Genomic DNA, 23406 nt, shown 5'->3' on the forward strand with positions numbered 1-23406 from the left:
AGAACAGCACTGTCCACTAGAAATATAATAAAAGCCACATATGTAATTTTACATTTTCTAATAGCCATACTTTAAAAAGTAAAAAGAAACAGTAAGATTAATTTTAATAATATATTTTATTTAACCCAATAGATCCAAAGTATTATCATTTCAGCATTCAATCAATATTTTTTAAATTACTAGCGATGTATTTGACCCTTTTCTTTTCCCCGCCAAGTCTTCAAAATCTGGCATGTATTTTATCCACATCTCAATTCAGACTAGCGACATCTCAGGTGCTCGATGGAAACATGTAACAAGTGGCTACTATATGGGTCATCACAGCTCTAGAAATGTTTGCCTGTTCTCTGTGCTATGACTATATCGGTTTTTCCCTAAAAAGTTAAAAGTTAGTCTGGGGCGCCTGGGTGGCTCAGTCGGTTGAGCATCTGACCCTTGATTTGGGTTCAGGTCATGCTCCCAGGGTTGTGGGATCAAGCCCTACATTGGGTTCCATGCTGAGTGTGCAGCCTGCTTGGGATTCTCTCTCTCTCTCTCTCTCTCTCTCTCTCTCTCTCTCTCCCTCCCTCTCTCTGCCCCTCCCTGCTCATGCTCTCTCAAAAAAAAAAAACAAAGATTTGAATTTCGAGTCATAAATTTATTTCTCTATCTACATTTAGGAAAAAAAATTGACACACTTAAGTAGCCAAATGCCCAAATGCAATTTTGACTGATGGTTAGAAGATCCATGCTGGTTCTATCCTTTATAAAATAATGGGGTATGATATTTCCAGTTAGGTCATCTATTTCAACATTCCATAGATGTGTGGTTCTAGAAACCATAACTGTTCCTCTTTGGGGCATCACAATGACAGATACCTAATGAAATCTGCTAAATGTGGAAATTTGGGGAAAACAAATAGAATCAGAATTTTATAGCTTCAAAGATCCCTAGAGGATATCATCTCCAGCCCTCTTATTTTACAGTTGAAGAAACTGAGGCCTAGAAAAATGAAGAAACTTGCCAATGGCCACAGAACTTATTAGAAACACAGAAGAAATAGAAACTAGATTTCTTGACTGCAACTTTAGATTTATTTCTTTGAATAATGAGAATTGACTTACTTATTGCTCCCATACTTTAGGTGACTACGAAATCCATATTTCTTTTTTTAAATTTTTTCTAAATTCATTTTTGAGAGTCAGAGAGTGAGGGAGGGAGGGGCACAGAGAGAAGGAGACACAGAATCCAAAGCAGGCTCCAGGCTCTGAGCTGTCAGCACAGAGCCTGACACAGGACTCGAACTCACTAACTGCAAGATCATGACCTGAGCTGAAGTCAGATGCTTAACCAACTGAGACACCCAGGTGCCCCCCAAATCCATATTTCTAATCTCTATTTCGGAAGAAGATTATTTCTCCATTTATATTCAGAATTTTTGTATAAAATTTAGCTCATCAGAAATCATTGATATAAAGATGTGCAGTGGTATAAAAAAGCATTTCCTAGAAGTATATGGAAACAAATATTTATAAATAAATGGTTAATAAACTCGCCTTTGGAAGCAAGGTGAACTTAGGGTCTGCTCTGATTGTAACAAAATGTGGGACTTGCAGGTGCTGCTTCTCTTATCCACATGGGCAGTTTAAAGGTGGCGCCTGTGATGAAAAGTGAAAAATCTGACAGGGCAAATGCATAGTATTCATTTTAAAACTCACTTGCATAAAAGATACATATTAGAAGCGTCACAGAGGAATCTATAGCTCTTTGGCGTTGGGATGAAACATGCATTCCTGTTTCACTGGAAATTCACTTTATCAAGGGACGGTCTGCCCTCTCTCTAGTCCAGGGGGAAAAAAAGCACATGATTTTCACACAGACAATTCTTCAAATGGTCTTTTAGATAAATGAATAGAATTTCACTTTCTCTTTTTATTCACATCAATTCATTACTTGTGATTTTTTTCTGCAAAAGGGGAACTGAATTGGAGCAGCAGGTCTCAAAGTATGGGCTGATGAACACTCAGTCCTCTGGGGTAAAAAAAAAAGGGGGGGCAGATGTAGAAGTCTGGGAAATTGTGCTCTTGGTATTTCTGTCCTGAGCTCCAGCACATACTTTAGCATCATAGAGTTTAAGAAAAGTTCTGTTAAAAAGAAAGAAAGAAAAAAAACTCTTCTTTGTTTAATCCAGATTTACCCAAGTGATTTGATCATAGAGAATTTTTTTCTTCCTCTGTAGCATCACTAAACATCCCATGGAACTAGATTCCTGTGGAACACACTTGGAGGAAATTTCCTGTAGGAAATGCTAGCTTTGTGTATTCTTCCTTCCAGCTGGGGAAAGAGGGAGAAGCAAACACAGTGTGCCAGACCACAAACATTGGCTCATGGAGGGCAAGTGAGGGAATATTTTCACCAACATCAGCGCCTGAGGCATCTTGACCTTCACTTAGAGACAAAGTGCGGTAGGGCACAGCCAGATCATTTAGGTCACTTTTGCTAAATAAATGAGACCTCCACCTTATATCCCACGAAACTCCAGCAAGAATTCCTCCCTCCCCCCTGCCTCATGAAAACCTCCATCTTCTCAGACAGCCCATCAATTGCCAAGAAGAAAACACAGCAATTTTTGTTTACTAATATGAAACTGTTTCTCCCACAATTATAAGTCATAATGCTAGGATTCGTTCTCATCATTCTCCATGCTCATCTGGCAACATAGAGGGAAACGTAGAGAGCCTGTGACGATAGTGTCACTCTAACCTCTGTTTAACAGAGTCGAACAGTATGAAATGGTTTTCCATTCCTCCAGTTGCTACATTCTCACATGCTCTGTTGAATCTCTTTTCCCCACCCTATTTATCTTGGGCAAATTCCATAACTTTCTGGTTGCCTTGCTGTTTTATAGGCCAGGCTAGTTCCGTCCAGTTGAATGTTCCAATGTCAGGTCTGAGCTCAACCTCTCTAGCTGCCTTCATCACATTTAGGCTGCAGTGCCCAGAACATGGAGGGGAGACAACCTATTTCCCTCCTCCTCATTACCACCAATCTTCTGGTTCTCAATCCTCATCATCAAGTGCAGAGATGAAAGAGATGGACAAAGCAAGTGTCTCTTATCTTACTGGCCATGGTGTCCCTTGACCATCAACACTGGCTATGTGGCAGACATTTGAGATAAAGCTCTCCCATGAGAAAGAAACAAGTGTGAGTGTTTCAGGCATCCAACAAGGGTCCCCCAACTGCAGTTTCCTAGGGTGAGAGATCCTCTCTGGCTCAAACTTTTCCAACCTTTGTGTTTAGATTTCTTTGTGGTCTCTTGCTGTTTGGATCTCTTCATCCAGAGAGCATTCTTATTGAATAGAATAGAGGCATAAAGTCCTGTGGTCAGACTTTCTTTTTAAGTGTGCCATTGACTCATGGGACAATCATGCTTTAAAGGGGTTTATAATTAGTTGAGGTAATGCCAGCTGCTGTAACAGATAAATCTGAAATTGTCAGTGGTTTTACCCAAAAGACATTTATTCCTTTTTGAAATAAAGCCCAAAGAGAGTGTCCTTGGACTGACGATGATGTCTTCTGATAGCCTGGCTCCTTCTATCTTATAGCTCTGCCCTGCTATAAAGCCCTGGAATTCTCAACATTCAGCCTCAAAGGAAAGAGGACACAGAAGATTGCACAAGAGGTTTTCACAGGCTAGGGCTGCAAGTAGTATATAATGCTTTCTTCACAATCCTCTGAAATATCCCAGTCACATGCTCACTACTAGATGCAAGGCAGGCTGGAAACTACAATATAGCCCTGTACCTAGGAGGGAAAAGGAAATGTGTTTTGGTGATATCACAGTCTCTGCTATAGGGCTGTTCCACTCTCCTTTTACTTCTTTTACCACCTTCCATGGCAAGACTGTCACTTAAGAAAATACCTGGGATCCTCTTACCCCCTATTATAGAGCACCAACTCCCCCCCCCCCCGCCCAAATAATCAGACAGAATCCCACAACACAGTGACATCTTATTTCCCTGTTGGCCCAGTGGCATGCAAAGCCCAATAACCAGGTGGCAGTCCCAACATTCAATTAAATGGACCTATTGTTATGTCCCTTAGTGGAGGCGATTTTTTTTTTTGTTTTTTTTTTTGCATCATGAGATCTTTAAACCAGCAAAGCCCAAGTCTGTGAGATTGAGAAATAAAATATTTATAAGTGAAATTTAGATGTAATAATGAGAGCTGCCATTCTACTCCAGGAATTCTATTTATGGAGAAACTGCACCATATGCTATTCACTAGATTAGAGCATAATGGAGGACAGTGATGCGGTCTCACAATGATGTCTCCCAATTGCATCTGTAACTGAGTTTTCAGTTGGCCAACTCACTCTTCTTTAAAGCCAGCTGATTCAGGATAATTGGGTAAATGGTAACATCAGAAAATCCCATGGGCATTCACCCATTGCTTGACTTTTTTTTTTTTCCTATAAAAGAAGTTTCTTATTCAGGGCAATATTGGGTGGCTTATTATGATGACAGCAAATGTGGCAATGTTAAGTCCATGGATGGCAGTAGCAGCAGAATCATGGCATGCAGGGGAAGCACATCTATACCCAGTGTAAGTGCCTACTCCAGGAGGGGAGAGATCTGATAGAATTGACCTGCAGCCAAGTTGTTTCCAAGTCCTCCTTACAGAGTGGTAAGAACTGTTTTGGATTTTATACCATGCTCATGCTCAAACCTGGAGCTCTGCTACATCACTTTAAAACAAACCAGTATTTTATCCACTCTCTGTTCACCATAATCAAGTATAAAATACATTCCACTTTCCTCTTGACTTCCATTAAACCCCCATCGTGACCAGTATACCACAGTGGCATCTGGGCCCCAGGATTAACTTCATCTCAAAGCCAGTGTCCACATGCCCACTACAATTCAGTTACTGAGTATATAGTTGGAACAGTAGTTGGAACAGATAAACTCAAGAACTAAATCTCTACATTAGCTCCCTGATTCCTGGAATGGGAGCATTGTAATAGAAGGAGTCAAGTGGAAGTCAAAGGAGATCCCTCTGTCTAACAGAGTAAACCAAAAGCAATACCATCCCAGTGGAATTTCAGAGAGAGGCCACCGCTAACAGTGTGAAGACTTTGGGATCTCTCTCTTTCCTTGTACACAGTAACTCTGGTAAATAGTTACAAGACCCTTAGGGAAGGCTGGGTTCTATAAAAAGTCTGATCTCAAAGATTTCAAGCCTCTTCTTCATTCATAGTTACTAGGTCTAGGAATTGCCTCAAGTCTTAGAATTTTGTTAAAGGCTTGGTATCTATATGGGGTGAGTCTACTTGCCAAATCTAGAGTCTATCAGCTCTACAGATCAAGGAAGACCTTAGCAGACTATTTTAGTCCTAAGATCTCTACGATCCAGTAGCTGCCACCAAAGATTTCCACAGGTCACCACTCTGGCTGAAGTGTGTATTATGATGCCATGCCCACCTTGTCTCTTGAAGTCATATACTGCACATTGCCTCTACCATCCTGGCAGCATACAATCACCATGGCAACTAAGAAGTCCTTTTCAATAGTGGCATCACCACATTCATCACCAGCCTACAGAGAACAACCCCATGGCTCCTTGCAAGAATGCTGGTATATTTTCTCAGTATATGAAGGAAAGGAGTATTCTCTGGGACACGTAGAGGTAGCTTGAAGGCTGTCTAGTTAAGGTGGGTGAATAGTAACAAAATATATCCACTTCAACTTCCTATCTCCCTAAATCTTTCAGTTCCTTCTATTATATTATACCAATGAATCTCTGGCCTCTGAACTTCTTTCAACACTGGCAATGGCTGAAGCCACTTTTGAGTTAACCAACCACACAGAACCAAGAATACCTGGTAAGTGCACACATGTTCAATCTAAACTTGTGTTCCTCCTTACCTGCTATAACACCCTTAGAATCCATCCAAGCACATATTCCTCAAAATCTTACAGTTCTTTTCTGTGAGAGACTTCTTCTCTTGGATCTGGTTTTGTAATTGGCCCCATGGAGGCCCAATGAGGTCCACTGCTGGATACAGGTCTAGAGGCAGTGATGCCTGGTAAGGTGGGACATGAGGAGAGCTGTCATCCCCTTGCAGGGTAACTATCCAGATTTGGGGTTACTAGGCTGTCTTTAAGCAAGATTATATCAGTCTAACAGACAGAGGAGGTGCTGCTTTTTCTAGTCAGGAAGGCACAGGGATCAACTGGGGTTTGGGAATATTCAGGTCATCTGAATCTTCAGTGTCTCAGAAGATTTTAGTGAAAATAGCTCTTTCAGTTTCTTTGCAGCCCCCTCCTCCGTAAGATCCAGACCTGAGTCCCTAAGGGGACAAATCCAAATGGCAGCATCATGCTGTGCTCAGAATTGTCCTTCCCATGTGATGGCTGAGGCTTCATTACAGGTTCAAGCTTGTCTACTTGACACTTCCCTCCCTGAGGACAATTTCTCTCCCGGGAGGCATCATGGTGCCTCATGCTCACAGACTCTGGGCAGACTGACCCCAAGAGTCTGCCAGGCACATCTAGACCAGTTGCAATCCCAGAGGTAACTACAGCTCATGCTCAAACCTGGAACTCTGCTATACAACTTTAAAACAAACCAGTATCTTATCCACTCTCTGTTCAACATAATCAAAGGCATCTCATGAAAATGTGCAAAGGAAATGTTTGCTTCAGATTGCATTTACAGGGTTGGCACCAAGCCTATAAATATCGCTTTTCGAGGAAAAAGCTCACGATGTGAATTTGATACAGTCTTAAAGTTCATTTCTTTTTATGACAGTTTCAGACTGATTTTGTGCAGACTTGTTTTTATGGTCAAATCAAACTCTAAGTGCCCAATTACCTGCCAGAGAAGTTAAATGTGTTGCAGTGACTTAATTTTGATGACATGTTTCTATATTTTTAAATTTAGTTATCATGGGGAGTTTGCTTATTTTACCTAATTGAATTAAGCCAGATTTGTGTATAGTAAGGAAGAAGACTCTCCTTAACCCAGTTAAAACTCAGTTACCAAGATAGCATGGGCAACAAGGATGTGGGTTCAACTCCCATCAGGTGCTGAATTCATAAATGACACGAAGGCCACCCTCACCAAGTGGAGAAAATAAAAGGGGATCAGAGTGAGGATTTCAAGGGGAGATTACTGGCAGGTTCTGTCATAACCGAATCGCCACCCTCCTTTGTAGGAGGGTCTGCCACCTTCCCATCCTAAACCTAATCAAGAGAGACTTCAGTATTGAGAGACATCCACGGGACCACCCAGATTGTTGTGAGAGGTGCCCCTGCAGCTGGGCGACACAAAGGGGGCCAGTTCCTGGCTCATGCTGGACACAGGGAGAGCAGGCTGTCAACTGGGGTCTGAGAGAGGGACTACCTCACTATTTGGGCAAGAGACCTGGGGCATTCCAAGGAGTGTGTAGGGATATGTATGTGAGTGTTTCATGGGAACACATGTGGGCCAAAGGGAAAAGAACCAGTGGAGGAGGGGTGGTCATCAGGCTCTATACAATAGAGCCTCCTGGGGGAGCAAGGTGACCTCAGCATGAAGAATATAAAAGTGTCCAGATGCCATGAATAGTCCTCTTAGGCCATCCTGAGTAGACCATATAAGCCTGGATCAAGGGGGCTGTAGAAGAGGGGCCAGAAGTAAGAAACCTCTTAGAAGCCCATCAAAGTGCCCCAAGATAGGAAAGTCCATTTTAATAATATACTTGAGCCACACGGAAACATCAGCTTGAACAATTTGACAGGCCTAGAAAGCATAAGTACTGTCCCATTACCTTACCCTTCCTCCCTGCTAACAACTTCAATGTTGACAGGAGGCAGGCACTGAAGCTAATGAATTGGGGCCTCAGGACTGGGAGACTGGGAACAGCAAAACCCTGTCCCTTTCTCCACCACGTACTTCTAGCAGGAAGCAAGCCCCAGCTGAGAAGGGAAGATTTACAGTAAGACAAGTTTGTGTTGATCATCACACATGTATGACACAGAATTGAGACAATAAATAGCCCATCTATGAAGTAATAAAGGCCAAATATGTCATGGGCCCCAACAAGTATATATTACTTTCATTGCATAAAATGTAAACAAACAGTGGGAGATAAGTTTAGATTTGATTTCCATCCTTTCCCCAATTATTAGGGGACCATCGCAGAGTTTGCTCTTAATCTTCCTCTTTTTCCCTCTCTCTCTTCTTCCCTCTATCTACCTTATGGGCCTTTGACCAGGATGAAATGTTAACAAGTACCACAATTATCTCTATAATTTCTTCAACCTGTGTTTCCCAGCACAAAGGGTTGAAAAGTCTGATGGTGAACAGAGGACAGACTCTATGGGGTTTTATTTTTAAGTTGGATAATTGTTTTCAACATTGGGGCATATGTATCCCTTTGAATTAATATTTTTGTATCCTTTGGGTAAATACCTAGTAGTGCAATTGCTGGATAGTAGGGTAGTTCTATTTTTAACCTTTTGAGGAACCCCCATACTATTTTCCAGAGTGGCTGCACCAGTTTGCATTCCCATCAACAAGAGGGTTCCCCTTTATCCATATCTTCACCAACACCTGTTTTTTCTTGTGTTGTCAATTTTAGACATGTTGACAGGTATGAGGTGATATCTCATTGTACTTTTGACTTGTACTTCCCTGATGCCCAGTGACGTTGAGTATCTTTTAATATATCTGTTGGCCATCTGTATGTCTTCTTTGTAAAAATATCTTTTCATGTTTTCTGCCCATTTTTTAACTGGATTATTTGTTCTTTGGATGTTCAGTTTTATAAGTTCTTTATATATTTTGGATACTAACCCTTTGTCAGATATGTCATGTGCAAATATCCTCTCCCACTCCATAGGTGGCCTTTTAGTTTTGTTGACAACAGCCAATTTACGGAATGAGCCCAAATGTTCATTGACAGATGAATGGATAAAGAAGATGTGATACACACACACACACACACACACACACACACACACACACACACAGAGGAATATTACTCAGCCATAAAAAAAGAATGAAATCTTGCCATTTGCAACAACATGGATGGAGCTAGAGAATATAACGCTAAGTGGTCAGAGAAAGACAAATACCATATGATTTCACTCACATGTGGAATTTAAGAAACAAAACAGATGAACATGGGGGGAAAAGGAAAGGCAAACCAAGAAACAGACTCACTCACATGTGGGCCAAACGGGTGATGGGCATTAAGGAGGGCACTTGTGATGAGTACTGGGTGTTGTATGTAAAGTGATGAATCACTAAATTCTACACCTGAAACTAATATTACACTGTATGATAACTAACTGGAATTTAAATAAAAACTTGAAAAAGAGAAAAAAGACTTAGATAGTTGTTTAACCTATCAGAGTGACAGAAGGCTGAGAACTAATACAAACAACTATTTTATTATTTATATCATGAAATTATTTATTTATGCAACATTATTGTTATTTATTTGTTTATTTATTGTATTGATTTATTATTATCTTGAATTTTTACTTACAAGAAATGTTATTTAGCCTCAGCTGAGACCCAGTTGTCTACATAGCAAGTCACCCAAAGCATGTTATTATCTTCCTCCCCACTTAATCTGCAAAATTACCCGCAAGTTTTCCCAAGACTTATAGAATGAAATTCAACCCCTACTGAGCATATACCATAATCTTTAAGCAACCCTCCTGATTCTAAGGCTATCTTAACATTTTCTTAAAGGACACCAACATAGGGATGGGGAAAGGCCAACATAAAGTGGCATATGTTTTACCATTTAATATATTTTACTTAATTTTTTTCACTAAGAAATAAATTTTTTTTCTCTCAATCCCGTTCTCCTTCCCCATTGCACCCTATTTCTCAGCCAAGTCAGCCAACATTTTTAATTAAAATGGCAAGGATAGGGGCGCCTGGGTGACGCAGTCGGTTAAGCGTCCGACTTCAGCCAGGTCACGATCTCGCGGCCCGTGAGTTCGAGCCCCGCGTCAGGCTCTGGGCTGATGACTCAGAGCCTGGAGCCTGTTTCCGATTCTGTGTCTCCCTCTCTCTCTGCCCCTCCCCTGTTCATGCTCTGTCTCTCTCTGTGCCAAAAATAAATAAACGTTGAAAAAAAAATTAAAAAAATTAAAAAAATAAAATGGCAAGGATAATCCATAAGAGAACACCTACCCTGACTATGTTTCATTTTGGAATGAGATGGAGTGGTCAGAGAAAGAAAGCTCTGCCTACCATCAGCACAAGGGCACTAGGAAGCAGAGTTAATAGAAATCTGAATTGTCTGGTTTTTCTGCAGTGGGCCCCAAGCTGGCCATTCTTATGCCCCACAGGTATTCTTAGGCCTCACAGAGGCCAGGCAAAGCCACAGTGTGAAGGTAACACCAGAGCATCAGATTTACAAGATTTGAGGGGCAAAAATGAGTAATAAAACAATTTAGATCTATTATTGAGTAGAATACAAAATATGATGAAATGTTTAAAATTGAAGGCTTTAATAAATTTCACCCATTGGGTCCTGCTCCCATACCTCTGAGGGATCTTTATTCAGTACATTTCCGCAGAAAAGTTTGAGGGGCAGTGAGCCACCATATCTGAAAGTTATGATGGAAAAGAAAAACATCTCCAAAGCTTTCACTCCCTCAGACCTTCACCAAAATATGACCTAGTAATAGCTACCATGTATCTACTCCCTCTGTACACCCTGTCATTCAATCTCCACATTAATACCCCAGGACCTAAATATGATCATCCTCAGTTTAAAAGTGAAAAGGCTAAAACGTGAAAAGGCTACCTAACAGGTCCAAAGTCATATAAGTAAATAAAAATTTCAACTTATACCTGGCTGATTCCAAAGCCCCATCTCTTAGCTGGAATGCTGTGGCTACTTCTATCCAGTGACATATTGGTTTGCTATTCCCACACCAACTGGAGAGGATTGCCTCAGACAGCCAGGGATGCTGTGGCAGGTGGCTTGGTGTCTCACAGGGCAATAGCAATAACAGTCTTTCATCAAACAGATAAAGTGCCAAAGTCATTTCTCTTTAGTTATAAGCAGTAGGAAATGTCGTGCATGCAGACAGCAATCTGTTGAGCTATGAAAAGTGGCGATTCATTCTATTTTTTAGAAAGTTTTCACAAAAACAAATATTCTTCAGTTGGTGGGAGCATTTCAAGACATGGAAAATTTCAAAGCACTTGTTTGTAGAATTTATGACCTAAGTTTCATGATACCTCCTATCATGTTCTTAGGAGGTTTTCAGATTTATACAGTGTGGCTTACTCTAATTGTATTAGAAAATTTAAAGATCCTATAAAACTGACCTGCAGCCTAAACAGATATATAACCAGGGAAGACAGATACAACCGGAGAAAGAGCTGTGAAAGAGTATTTTGCTAAAATCTTATTCTAGAGATTTTTCCATATGGTACGATGTAGTTTAGTTTTTTAAAAAACTAAAAGGCTGTCTTACATAAACAAAGGTGCCAAGTCAACATAAGGAAATTGTTTTAAAGGTTTGAATTAAATATGCATGTTATATATTTCTTCTTTTAAGCAATTACACTATTCACTCTGGCCTGGGAGGCTTTCTTCTTAATGATATTAAAACGAGGAAAAAGATTCATTGGCATGAATATGATATTTAACTGTTCAAATTAAAAGCAGACCTCAAAGCAGTCTTTCAAAGAAAGTATTTGAAATAACTTTTCTGTGAACTAAGCTGGTAATGACTTGGGGGGAAAAAACCACCTCTCTGTCCTTTTTCCACTCCTATCCAACTACTCTGGGCCAAGGTATTCCCTGCTAATCATACATATTTTATTTTCATCCAACTTACCTGGCACCTTAATTTAAAAAAGAATCCCATAGTAAAGTACTTACTCAACACGATGAAAGTTCCCTTGCTTGTGCAATTTCTATTTCATGACAGCCTTCGCTTTATACAGTTCTTTTCATCTCCTTACTTTAAGGACTTGGTTTAGACTGTAATTATTCTTGAGACTCCGGGTTAACACAACCATTAAATCTTGGATAGGTGGATGATAAATTGGAGGCTAACAAGTTGTACTGATCTTTTTCTGAGAATTCTTCTTTTTTGAACTCAACTACCATAAAGCAACATGAAGAAATATCTACATTCTGGAAAGCAACACACACACACACACACACACACACACACACACACAAACACACACACACACACACACACACACACACACACACACCCCACACAGGCATGCACACATGGGCATGCACACAATTATACTGCCCTTCAAAATTTAGATACTATGAAAGATTGTGGATTGTCTCTTGAAAATAATTTCTATTGGCCTTTTGGGGGGTTATTTGGGGGAAAAATTTCTAAATCAGTATATCATAGTTTACAAATTTCACATTTGGTGGCTTTAACCATTTTTAAAAAGATCTTCATCTTCCCCTCCATCTCTCCAATGGGAAATCATTGAATCGGTGTTCCTTTAAAATAAAGATAACATGGGGACGCCTAGGTGGCTCAGTCAGTTAAGTGCCTGACTCTTGATTTTGGCTCGGGTCATAATCTCATGGTTGGTGAGACTGAGCCCCGTATAGGGCTCTGTGCTGACAGCACGGAGACTGCTTGGGATTCTCTCTCCTCACTCTCTGCCCCTCCTCCTGCTGGTGCTCACATGCAGAGTGTGCTCTTGCTCTCTCTCTCTGTCTCTCTCAGAATAAAGATTTAAACAAATAAATATAACGTGGAATTTAAAGGGCTTTTCTAGTCTATAAATAAAAATCCTTAAGTAAGATTATTTTCATCTTCATTTTCAAAAATGACACTTCAGAACTTTATCAAAAATTCCAGAGCAAGCAAAATAAAGATTGTACCCAATTCTCTCTTTTCCCATATAGCTGAAAGTGCATTTTATAGATATTTCAGTCCATACCCATCAAAAAAAAATTCTGGGACAAAAATCTGGTATTGGGGGCCTTTAGTGCTGATCCTTTGCATCTTAATTAATGGTTGCCCATGACCTGGTACACCAAGTATTGCACTTCTGGCATTATTTGTAGTTGGCTGAGATTCAATTAATTGAAATTTTTTGCTGTTGCTAAAGAAAATGTGAAACAGAGTATTTATAACCACGGATACCTGATTTTTATTTACAGTCATCTGAAGTATCAGTGACAGAGTTGCAACATCTTCTAAGGTTAGGATGTCAGAAACACTTGACTCTCAAAGATGTCTTTACAGTGTTTAAATATATATCTATACATATATATTAGGTACATATAATATTTTCTTCATAGGAAAAAATACTCACTTTACAAAGAAATTCTGTGTTTTGGAAAAAATAATCAGTCACATTAAAGCCCATTAATCAATTGCTAATCAAATAATTCCTGATCCTTCAAATGTAACTATAGCTGAGTTTGACAGTAGTTTATAGGACTAAATTATATTTTGGCTTAGTTTTAATATCCTGGGAAACTCACTTCATAATTGGTAGGTGTGCAAACATGCTGGCACTTCAGGTTCTCATTTTATTAGGAAAAATTCATTAGGAAATTCTATTTCCCCTGCCAGCTGAAATTACAGAGCAAGTCAGTGGCATGCTTAAGTATCAAACATGCTTTTTTCTAGATATAAAGTTTTCTTCTTTAAAAGAGGGATGTCGGAGGGCGCCTGGATGGCTCAGTCGGTTAAGCATCCGACTTTGGCTTAGGTCATGATGTTGCTGTTCATGGTTTTGAGCCCTGCACTGGGCTCTGTGCTGACAGCTCAGAGCCTGGAGCCTGCTTCAGATTCTGTGTCTCCCTCTCTGCCCATTTCTCTTTCTCTCTCTCTCTCTCTCTCTCAAAAATAAACATTAAAAAAAATTTTAAAGAGGGTTGTCTGGGTGGCTCAGTCAGTTGAGCATCGGACTTCAAGTCATGATCTTGTGGTTCCTGGGTTTGAGCCCCGCATTGGGCTCTGTGCTGACAGCTCATAGCCTGCAGCCCACCTGGATTCTGTATCTCCCTCTCTCTCTCTCTTCCCCTCCCCTGCTCATGCTCTGTCTGTCTCTCTCAAAAATAAATAAATATTTTTAAAAAATTTTAAAGAAAAATAATATATAGAAGAAAACACTTTTTGTTTTTTTTTTAAGTAGGCTGCCTTTTATGATATTTTGACTTCATGTTTTTTACTAATATTAAGTGGCCCAAAGACTGCAGATTGTTCATATGTACTATTCTTGCACTGCATAACATCAGTTCTTTGTAAGCAATGAATGAGCTTATCAAAAAGGATACTACTCATATTCAGTGCCTGTTTACACGGCAACATGGTGAGTGTTCTACATACTGTATCATATGTAATTTTTATAAAAATCCCGTTGAGGCTTAATTTAACTGTCTTGATGGGCCTGGCCATGCCCATCAATGGAACCTCAAGTAGGACACCCAAGGGAGACCTGATCCTAACTCACTGTCGCTTCCCAGACCAGCACAGGTTGTGGCTTCTTACAGGATTTGAGAAATTTGGTGATCAGTTTCAACACTAGTGGAGTAAACTACAATAGGACTGTGTGGGTTACGCTATGTAAGAGAATAGGCTTCTTAATTATGGTAGAGATCATTAATGGGATATGTGCATTTTCTTTCTCCAGAAGATTTCTAAGTTAATTTGGGTACTTTTTCTTCCAATTTTTCATAAAGCTACTGAGATAGGGTATATCCAAGAAACATTGATTTCATTTTGCTTTTCTAGTAAATTATCAAATGTTTACCAGTATCAATCTTTACTAACATAGCCAATGATGGTTTACATTCATACATGAGAAAAATCAGGATTCTAAAAAAAATAAAGTAAAAAAGTTGGTGGCATATTAAAATGAGAACTAAAAATTCAATATCATCAAATTTTTTTTGTCTACACATTATGCTTTTTCTATTAAAAAGCATTTTTCTGTAGCTTTAAACAATTAAAAGTCCATATTAGATGCCAACTGAACATTCCAATCTTCTACCATGGAATAAATAAATAGATGAATGAGCACTACAAAGTGCTTGATTTGATGACTGCAGAACATCAAGTAACAACGCACAATTATTTTGAACAACAACTTCCAGTGGGAATTAGCTTTCCGCTGGCCGTCATTGTGTTCCGGTGCCCCATTGTTTATAATTACACATGTACACTGTAACAGCACAGTCGTTAAATTAGAAATTGAACTTCTTTGACAACTGCAGTAAAACTTGACAAAAGATGAACGTGATTTTTTTTTTGTTTCCCTTCTTTTTCTTTCACTTATTTAAACATGTATTAATTAACTTGTTCTGGCAAGTGTTTAGTAAACATTGAACAAGGGCATTTCTTTAGTGGTATAATTAAAATTCCCTCTTAAAATGTTTTGCATGATATTTTATGCACAATTTGACTCAAGTAAACAGAGGTTCTAATTAAAGTTTTTAAATGAAGGCAATCAAAATTGATAAAACATCCAGCAACCCATTGAAGCACGTTGTCTTCCTGTCTGCGAAGGTTTAATTTGATGGTCAGTTAACATTAGCCTGGATTAGTTAAGATGCCACTACCTGCACAGACCTCCTTAGACTTTAGTACGTCTCAGGGAATAAATCTTTAAATGTTGCAGTACCCCTTTATGTTGTTATACAGTATTTATTCAATTAAATGTCTTCTAAGTTATTACACCAGGGTATTATGAGAAGCATCTAATTTAGGTTATGAATCCTCTGCAAATAAAATGTTACATAAAACACATTGAATGAATGAAGCTATCCAAACATCAAGTGGGGGTTCGATTATTTTTTCCCATTAAAACTTGGTATAAAGAGCTACACAGCTATAAATAGTGCTACCCTTTTGGGTGAGAATAGCATGTAGTTTTCAGTGCTAACCGGCAAATGTCCAAAGCACATAAAAACATCTAGATCATTATCCCTTTTGCTTGCTCACTCGCTCTCTCTCGCCCCCCACCTCGTGTGTGTGTGTGTGTGTGTGTGTGTGTGTGTGTGTGTGTGTAGTGGGAAAGATGAAGAAAGATGGAAAAGAATTCATTTTGCCTAGAACGCATTGATTGACCTGAAGTGAAAGATATTTTAAGGGAAGCTTCAAACTCCCCATCTGTAAATTATTCATACATTTTCCTTTTAGTGATGCTGTAAACAACTCCAAAAAGCAAAGTTATGAATACAAGAACTGTTGGTAATTAATACATGACTTAGTGGCTCTCAAGATCACAGATGTCTCTAATGATCTTTTTTAATTTTTTTAATTTTTTTAACATTTATTCATCTTTGAGAGAGAGAGAGAGAGAGACAGACAGAGCATGAGTGGGGGAGGGGCAGAGAGAGAGGGAGACACAGAATCCGAAGCAGGCTCCAGGCTCTGAGCTGTCAGCACAGAGCTTGACGCGGGGGCTCCAACCAATGAACGGTGAGATCATGACCTGAACAGAAAGTCTGGCGCTCAACCGACTGAACCACCCGGGCGCCCCATCTAATGATCTTTTTAAATTATTGAGTATGAAAACAGATTCCTTGGGATCATTTCTTCAGACATCCAGGTTCTGTACCTTAGCTGTCCAGAAGTGGGAGCAGGAAGTCATTCTCTCTGGCGCTGCATGTAGAATCAGAGCCTGCTCCGTGGCTTTTGTAAAAGACAAAGCGAAATGCAACCCTGACTCCAGGGGGCCTCTGACTAATGCTGGGGTTTACTTAGCAAGCCTGCTCGGCTCTCACACTAAGCTACCTTTCCAATCTGCCTTTTATTATTTTAGTAATAAATGTGATTGCTTAGTCTCCTTCTAACACTTCTTTGTTTCAAAGTTCATTTATATTGAGAGAGACTGCAGGCAGGGGAAGGGCGGAGAGAGAGGGAGAGACAGAATCCAAAGCAGGCTCCATGCTGGGGGGCAGAAGAGAACCCAACAAGGGGCTCCATCTCATGAAACATAAAGTCATGGCCTTAGGGGAAACTAAGAGTCTGATGCTTAGGGGCACCTGGGTGGCTCAGTTTGTTAAGCAAACTCTTGATTTTGGCTCAGGTCATGATCTCATAGTTTGTGAGTTCAAGATTTGCATCAGACTGTGCTGACAGTGTAGAGCCTGCTTGGGATCCTTTCTCTCTGCCCCTTCCCTCCCCGCCGACCCCCTCCCACACACATGCACTCTCTGTCTCTGTCTCTCTCAAAAATAAATAAATAAATAATTTTTTTTAAAGAGTCTGAGTCTGACACTTAACTGACTGAGCCACCCAGCTGCCCCACACTTCTTCATTTTATTTCTTTCTATTTATTTATTTATTTATTTATTTATTTATTTATTTATTTTTTAAGTTTATTTATTTTTGAGACAGAGAGAGACAGAGCATGAATGGGGGAGGGTCAGAGAGAGAGGGAGACACAGAATCGGAAGCAGGCTCCAGGCTCTGAGCCATCAGCCCAGAGCCCGACGCGGGGCTCGAACTCATGGACCGCAAGATTGTGACCCGAGCCGAAGTCGGACGTTCAACCGACTGAGCCACCCAGGCATTATTTCTTAATTTCTTTGGAAATTTCTTTGAAAGAGAAACCAGGTTTTATTTATCAAGTCCCTCCACCAAGACCCCAAAGTTTACTATTCCCAATCTGAAGATGAGAAAACTGAAGCACATCATGTCAAGCCACTTGACAACTCCTCAAGACTAATGAGTATTGATGCTGGGATACAAATGGGTTAACTGGCTGGATTGTGCTTCCAACCACGATGCTATGCTCTCCCTGGTAATAGCACTCCAGCCCTAATTTCATACATAAGCTCAGAGAGATAGAGAAGCTTGTCTGAGATGAAATGGGAAGAGAAAGACAGAAACAAAGTGGGACCTAAAACCCAGCTCTCCTAAACACCACCACAACTTTTGATAGTCGTCGTACTTAGATTTATTGTACATATCCATGACTTCTCAAGCATTCAAGAGACTTGGACCTTTTCTTAATGATTCCAGGTCATCGTTATGAATATTCATTGCTAGATTTGCAACATTGTAGTACCCTCAAGTGCTGCTAAGAATTCATATGTTCATCCTCACGCCCATGAGTCATCCTGTCATTAATTCAGGCACTGAGTCATTCTTACACTCAGTCGCCTGTGCATTCATCCATACACGCACTTATTTTACAAATGCTTATCTGCTGTCACTCTGCACAGGCACTGTTCTTGGCATAGGAACACAGAGCATCACTACTTCTCCAGACCAGCCCCTGACTCCATCCTTTGTCTTTAGTTCTTCTGCTGGCCATTTGTAGCCATTCTCTCTGCCCCCCTCAGCCATCGCCTCCTACTAAAATTGGTACTCCAGCCTCCAGGGCTCCTTAGACCAATCTCTTTAATTTGCTGGGGATTTAGAAACCTAGTGATAAATTTGTTCAAATTTTGTCTGAAATGAGGGTAAGTAAAACCTAGATGCTGTCTCCATGAGCAAACTACAAATGAGACAGTGAATGTTATAGCTAAGAAGGAGCCTCTAGATTTGCTGGGTTTTAGCCAGCTTCTGCCAACCACTGGCTGTGCATCCTTGGGCAAAGGACCCAGTCCCTCGAAACCTGTGTTTCTCATCTCTGAAGCAGAGGGTAAGGATGATAGTCTCCATCTCAAAGGATTCTTGTTTAAGATTTACCTCTTTAGGGGCACCTGGGTGGCTCAGTCGGTTGAACATCCGACTCTGGCCCAGGTCATGATCTTGCAGTCCGTGAGTTCGAGCCCTGTGTCAGGCTCTGCGCTGACAGCTCAGAGCCTGGAGCCTGCTTCAGATTCTGTGTCTCCCTCTATCTCTGCACCTCCCCCGCTCACACTCCATCTCTCTCTCTCTCTCTCTCTGTGTCTCTCTCTCTCAAAAATAAATAAACATTAAAAAAAAGACTTACATGTTTATAGAGCATTTATTCCATTACCTGGCACAGAGCAAACCTTTGCTGTTCTTATTTAGCTTATGCACTTAGTGATGACTATTTTTACCTCTAGGAACCTGTATGGCTGTTACAATTTTAGGGAAGTCTGGAAGACTCCATTCTAAAGTCACAACCATACTGAGCACTTATCATGAGCTGTGACTCCTCAAGGTGTGTTCAGAGCAAGGACTCTGGTGCCAAGGTCAGGATCTGGCTTTATTACACACCCATGGCATCACTTTGGACAAGTTACTCAACCTCTCCAAGCTTTAGTTTCTCATCAGCAGAAATTATAAGAAGATTATCCACCTCACAGAATGGGCATGAGGGCTAAATTAAAACATGTCTGTGGTATACTTAGCATAGTACCTTCACATAATAAGGTCAGGGATGGAACACAGCAGATTTAACTAGTATTACTAGTTATTAGTTAGACTTCATGTAATTGATGAAAGGCTTAGATATAATATCAGGAAAAATTAAATACAACATCTCCACTCCTCATGACACTTTGCACCAGTATGAGCCTTTAGAATCATCTGTGATGTGCCAAGTTTCGTAACGACTTAATGATAAACCCAACCATGTGACTCCTGCTTTTACAATTCAATAAATTTAAATCCAGGGGCGCCTGGGTGGCGCAGTCGGTTGAGCGTCCGACTTCAGCCAGGTCACGATCTCGCGGTCCGTGAGTTCGAGCCCCGCGTCAGGCTCTGGGCTGATGACTCAGAGCCTGGAGCCTGTTTCCGATTCTGTGTCTCCCTCTCTCTCTGCCCCTCCCCCGTTCATGCTCTGTCTCTCTCTGTCCCAAAAATAAATAAACGTTGAAAAAAAAAAAATCTGCCCTGAACTCCTTACACCCACTAAGAAACCCTTGTCTCCAGCCGGCCCCAGCTCCCAGCCAATACTCTCAGCCTGCCCTCTCATTGAGCTATTGAAAAAGAAGAGCAAACTCATTGAAATCATTCACACTAATGTACAAGTGGGTTTTGACATCTTGCAGTCTTATTCAAGCTTCATTGTCTTAAATGGCTATGCATCCAGAAGAATTAATGTAGCTCCCAAAGAGCCTAACTTACAAGCAAGGAGTAATATGAAATCAAGTCTTTCATACATTTCTGCAACCTAGACATATAGTTTGCTACAGAAGTTGTTTAAAATTCATGCTATGAATATCTAATTAAAGGTGTAAAATGCTTTCTCTTTTCCTTTGTTTGCCTGAGTAAATCTTTTGGGAAAAGACAACATCCACAAGCCCAGACACCCTCAGGAGCCAGGCAACATGCATAAAGGAATGAAACAAGCAATTGAGCAGCGTCATTAAGGATTGGTGGGGAAGCACCTGCCATGCTTGGGAAGGGAGCTCCGTCCACTCCAGAAATAAAAATGTCACCAGAACTCCTGATATCAGCTTAATCCAGAAATGAGCATGCACTGATCTTTAAAGATTGGTGGCTGATTTTGGTTTAACTGTTCAATTGCAAACAAGAAATACACAAGAGGCAAAACTCTGCTCCTGGTATAGCCTATGTGTGTCCTCTGCTAAGATTTTTTTTTTTTTTCACAGCTTAGGTAATTGTGGCCATCTTACTGTTAACACCTCACATGAATTCATTCATTTTATCCTCGCAGGCATCCTATGGGGTAGGTACTGTTAAAATTGTCCCATGTTATACTTAAAGAAATTGAGACACGTGTTGATCCCCAGCCAGTGTTGAGTAGGGCTGAGCTTCTAATCCAGATGTGTGGTGTGCCAGAGTCCGTTCCTAACCATACCCTGATAACTTTCTCTCATGATAAAATAGGTTGGAATTCTTCCCCCATGTGGAAAAAGAACTTCGTCTTTATCCTCTGATTCGTGCTTTTGGGAGTTTCTTGTCCCAAATGAGTATTTCACATCAACAAATACTCCTTGAGCCTCAACTACACATGAAACACCATTTTATGTGCTGTAACACATTTGATTTTATCTTCATTAATGCAATGTGTGGAATGTGATTTTAGAACGAGGGTAATACTGTTAAAATAGCTTCATCTGGAAATACATCAGTTTGCAAACAGATTGGCATATTATCCACAAATATAAACATTTACAAAAAAAATCAGGCATCATTTGATGGCTGTTGCCATGATGATTCATTGGCACAAGAGAAATGCTACGTGATGAGAGGTGCCAAAGCTGTTTGACACATTTCAGTGGAGTTCATTACACACATGAAACAGAACCAATTTTACTCAACAGTGACTTTGACATTTACAGAAAAATGAAATGGAAGTTTAGAAATGAAGACTTCATGTGAAATCTCTACCAAAAATTTTAAATTGGTTCTATCCTTATGCCACCACTTCTAGAGGATCAGCCATGTACTGTAGACTTTTTATGCACAGCAGGAGGCAACTTATTCAAAACAAAGTTTCTTGGGAGAGCGGATAATTGATCTTGAAAAAACTTAATTGGTTGTAAAGCTCCTCTCTCAGAATAAAGAACACGGACGTTTTTAAAGATTTACTTGAAGAAAGGCACGGGTACCTTTGGCTGCCCTCTGTTTGGTTTATCCTGATATCACAGTTCTGTTTCTTAAATTTGCTAGGTTCTAATGGAGTAAATACCATCTTCATCCCCACTGCACCCAAAGGCTTTGTGGGACTAGAGCAATTTCAGGCTCAGAGTTGGAATACAATAGAGTCAGGAGAAATGTTAAGTAGTTGTAAATAACCAGTTGTTTTCTACTTCATTAATGATCTAAGGTGAGAAAATGTACCAGAACTTAGTAAGGGATTTATAATACATATGCCAAAGCATTGCTAATGGGTTCTGCCAATGGGTTAGGATGACTCATGTATAGACAATATTTTCGGAAGTGTTTTTTGTAAGCAGCATCAATGCAAAATACCATGCTACAGCATTTATATGCAACACTATTTATTCAAAGAAACGGTTTCCTACCAGATTTTAAAATATTCTCTCACTATGGTAAATGGTTAAAGTATATTAAGAATGTTGTTTTATTGAATGCTTCCTATGTTTTTAGTGCCCAGGTTAAGGCTCTGCATACCAAAGAATGAACGTGCTTGCTTTAATTTGTAAGCCTAGGTAGCATTATAGTAATATTGCACTGATTAGAATTAATCAAGAATAATAGAACAAATGTATGCTGAGTCTGAATTCTAAAACTTTAAAGTAATTATATTGCTTTTAAACCTGTTTAATATTTACTTATTTGTTTGTAAATAGTATAATAAAATCAGTATCTCAAAACCAGATAACACAGTTGAGACATTCAGACTGTTATCAAACATAAGTCACCAGAGAAGCAATTCAATCAATAGAGAAGTTTTTAATTAGCATATTAATGATTTGCAAATAGAAGGTGATTCCAAAGGACTCTAGGGAACTTGAAGACACTGTAGTTTATCTTCTCATTCTATATATCCCTATGAAATATTTTTACATTATTAATTTCCAATAATCTAGGGAAAAAGGTTTTGCAAATCAAAGGAAAACTTTAGCCGAGCTTGTGCATTAATTATCACATATTCTAAACTGGTAGCTCGTGAATTAATGAGTTCCAGGCTCCTCCTAAATGGCTTTCATTAAATAAAAGCTGGACTTGGCTACGTACTCGTGTGAAGATTGAATGTATATGCATATTGGCTGCCAGGCAAATTAAGTTACAACACATGCAATTATCAATGCTGTGTGGGCCTTGCCCCACTATCCATAAACATCTTTTTTTAATTTTTTTTTATCTTTGAGAGAGAGAGCGGGGAGAGGGACAGAGGGAGAGAAAGAGATGGAGGGAGGGAGAGAGGTTGAGAGAGAGAGAGAGAGAAAGAGAGAGAGAGAATCTTAAGCAGGTTCCATGCTCAGCATGGAGCCAGACGTGAAGCTCGATCACACAACCCTGGGATCATGACTTGAGCCGAAATCAAGAGTCAGACAGGCCACTGACTGAGCCACCCAGGTGCCCCTATCCATAAACATCGTAATTACCTTCTACACATCGCTAAGAAAGGGCTTCTGCAACAACTCAAACCATTTTTCCGGATCAACCACTTTCGCATATCACATTTCAGAGTGTACAAATGATGGCCTATAAGAAACAGAAAATCCCCCCAAAAAACCCAGATCCCAGCAAAAAGAAAATAAAAAGTAGAGACGCGGTCTATCAAGTAATCTTTTAAGTCCATTGCTAAGCTGCCATTAAGCTGCAATTAGGCAGCTCAAGTCTTGTCTTTATAGAGTTTTTGATATTTCTAACTGATTTGCTCTTAGTGCCATGAGGGGATGGGGGCAAAAAGGTACAATCTCTACATTGTTTTGCATTGTTTGCTCTCTCGCGCTCTAACCTTCTGATTCTTTCCTGACTGAATAACATGCTTGCCTGCTATTTTAAAATTCAGTGTCTATGCATGCCCTAACTCTTTATCCTTTTGGTTTACTTCTTGACATCTACAAAATGAGCCTGCATAGCTGATTACTACTTGCCATG

The 23406-nt window shown here is 40.0% G+C and overlaps 1 protein-coding gene across 4 annotated transcripts in view; it reads left to right on the forward strand.

Annotated features, from left to right (window-relative positions):
* Positions 1-23406, forward strand: part of CDH6 (cadherin 6) — a 130098-nt gene that overhangs the window by 46385 nt on the left and 60307 nt on the right. The window contains exons 1-2 of one of the 4 annotated variants that reach the window (XM_040494550.1): positions 4377-4666; positions 5753-5864. The exons of the other annotated variants lie outside the window; for them this stretch is intronic. The gene's annotated coding sequence lies outside the window, so the exon portion shown is untranslated. Of the gene's footprint in view, positions 1-4376; positions 4667-5752; positions 5865-23406 lie in introns of those variants that run through there. 4 annotated transcript variants of the gene reach the window in all.

The sequence above is a fragment of the Herpailurus yagouaroundi genome, unplaced genomic scaffold (genome assembly GCF_014898765.1).
Source record: "Herpailurus yagouaroundi ecotype Mexico unplaced genomic scaffold, PumYag 29, whole genome shotgun sequence".
NCBI classification, from domain to species: Eukaryota; Metazoa; Chordata; class Mammalia; order Carnivora; family Felidae; genus Herpailurus; species Herpailurus yagouaroundi.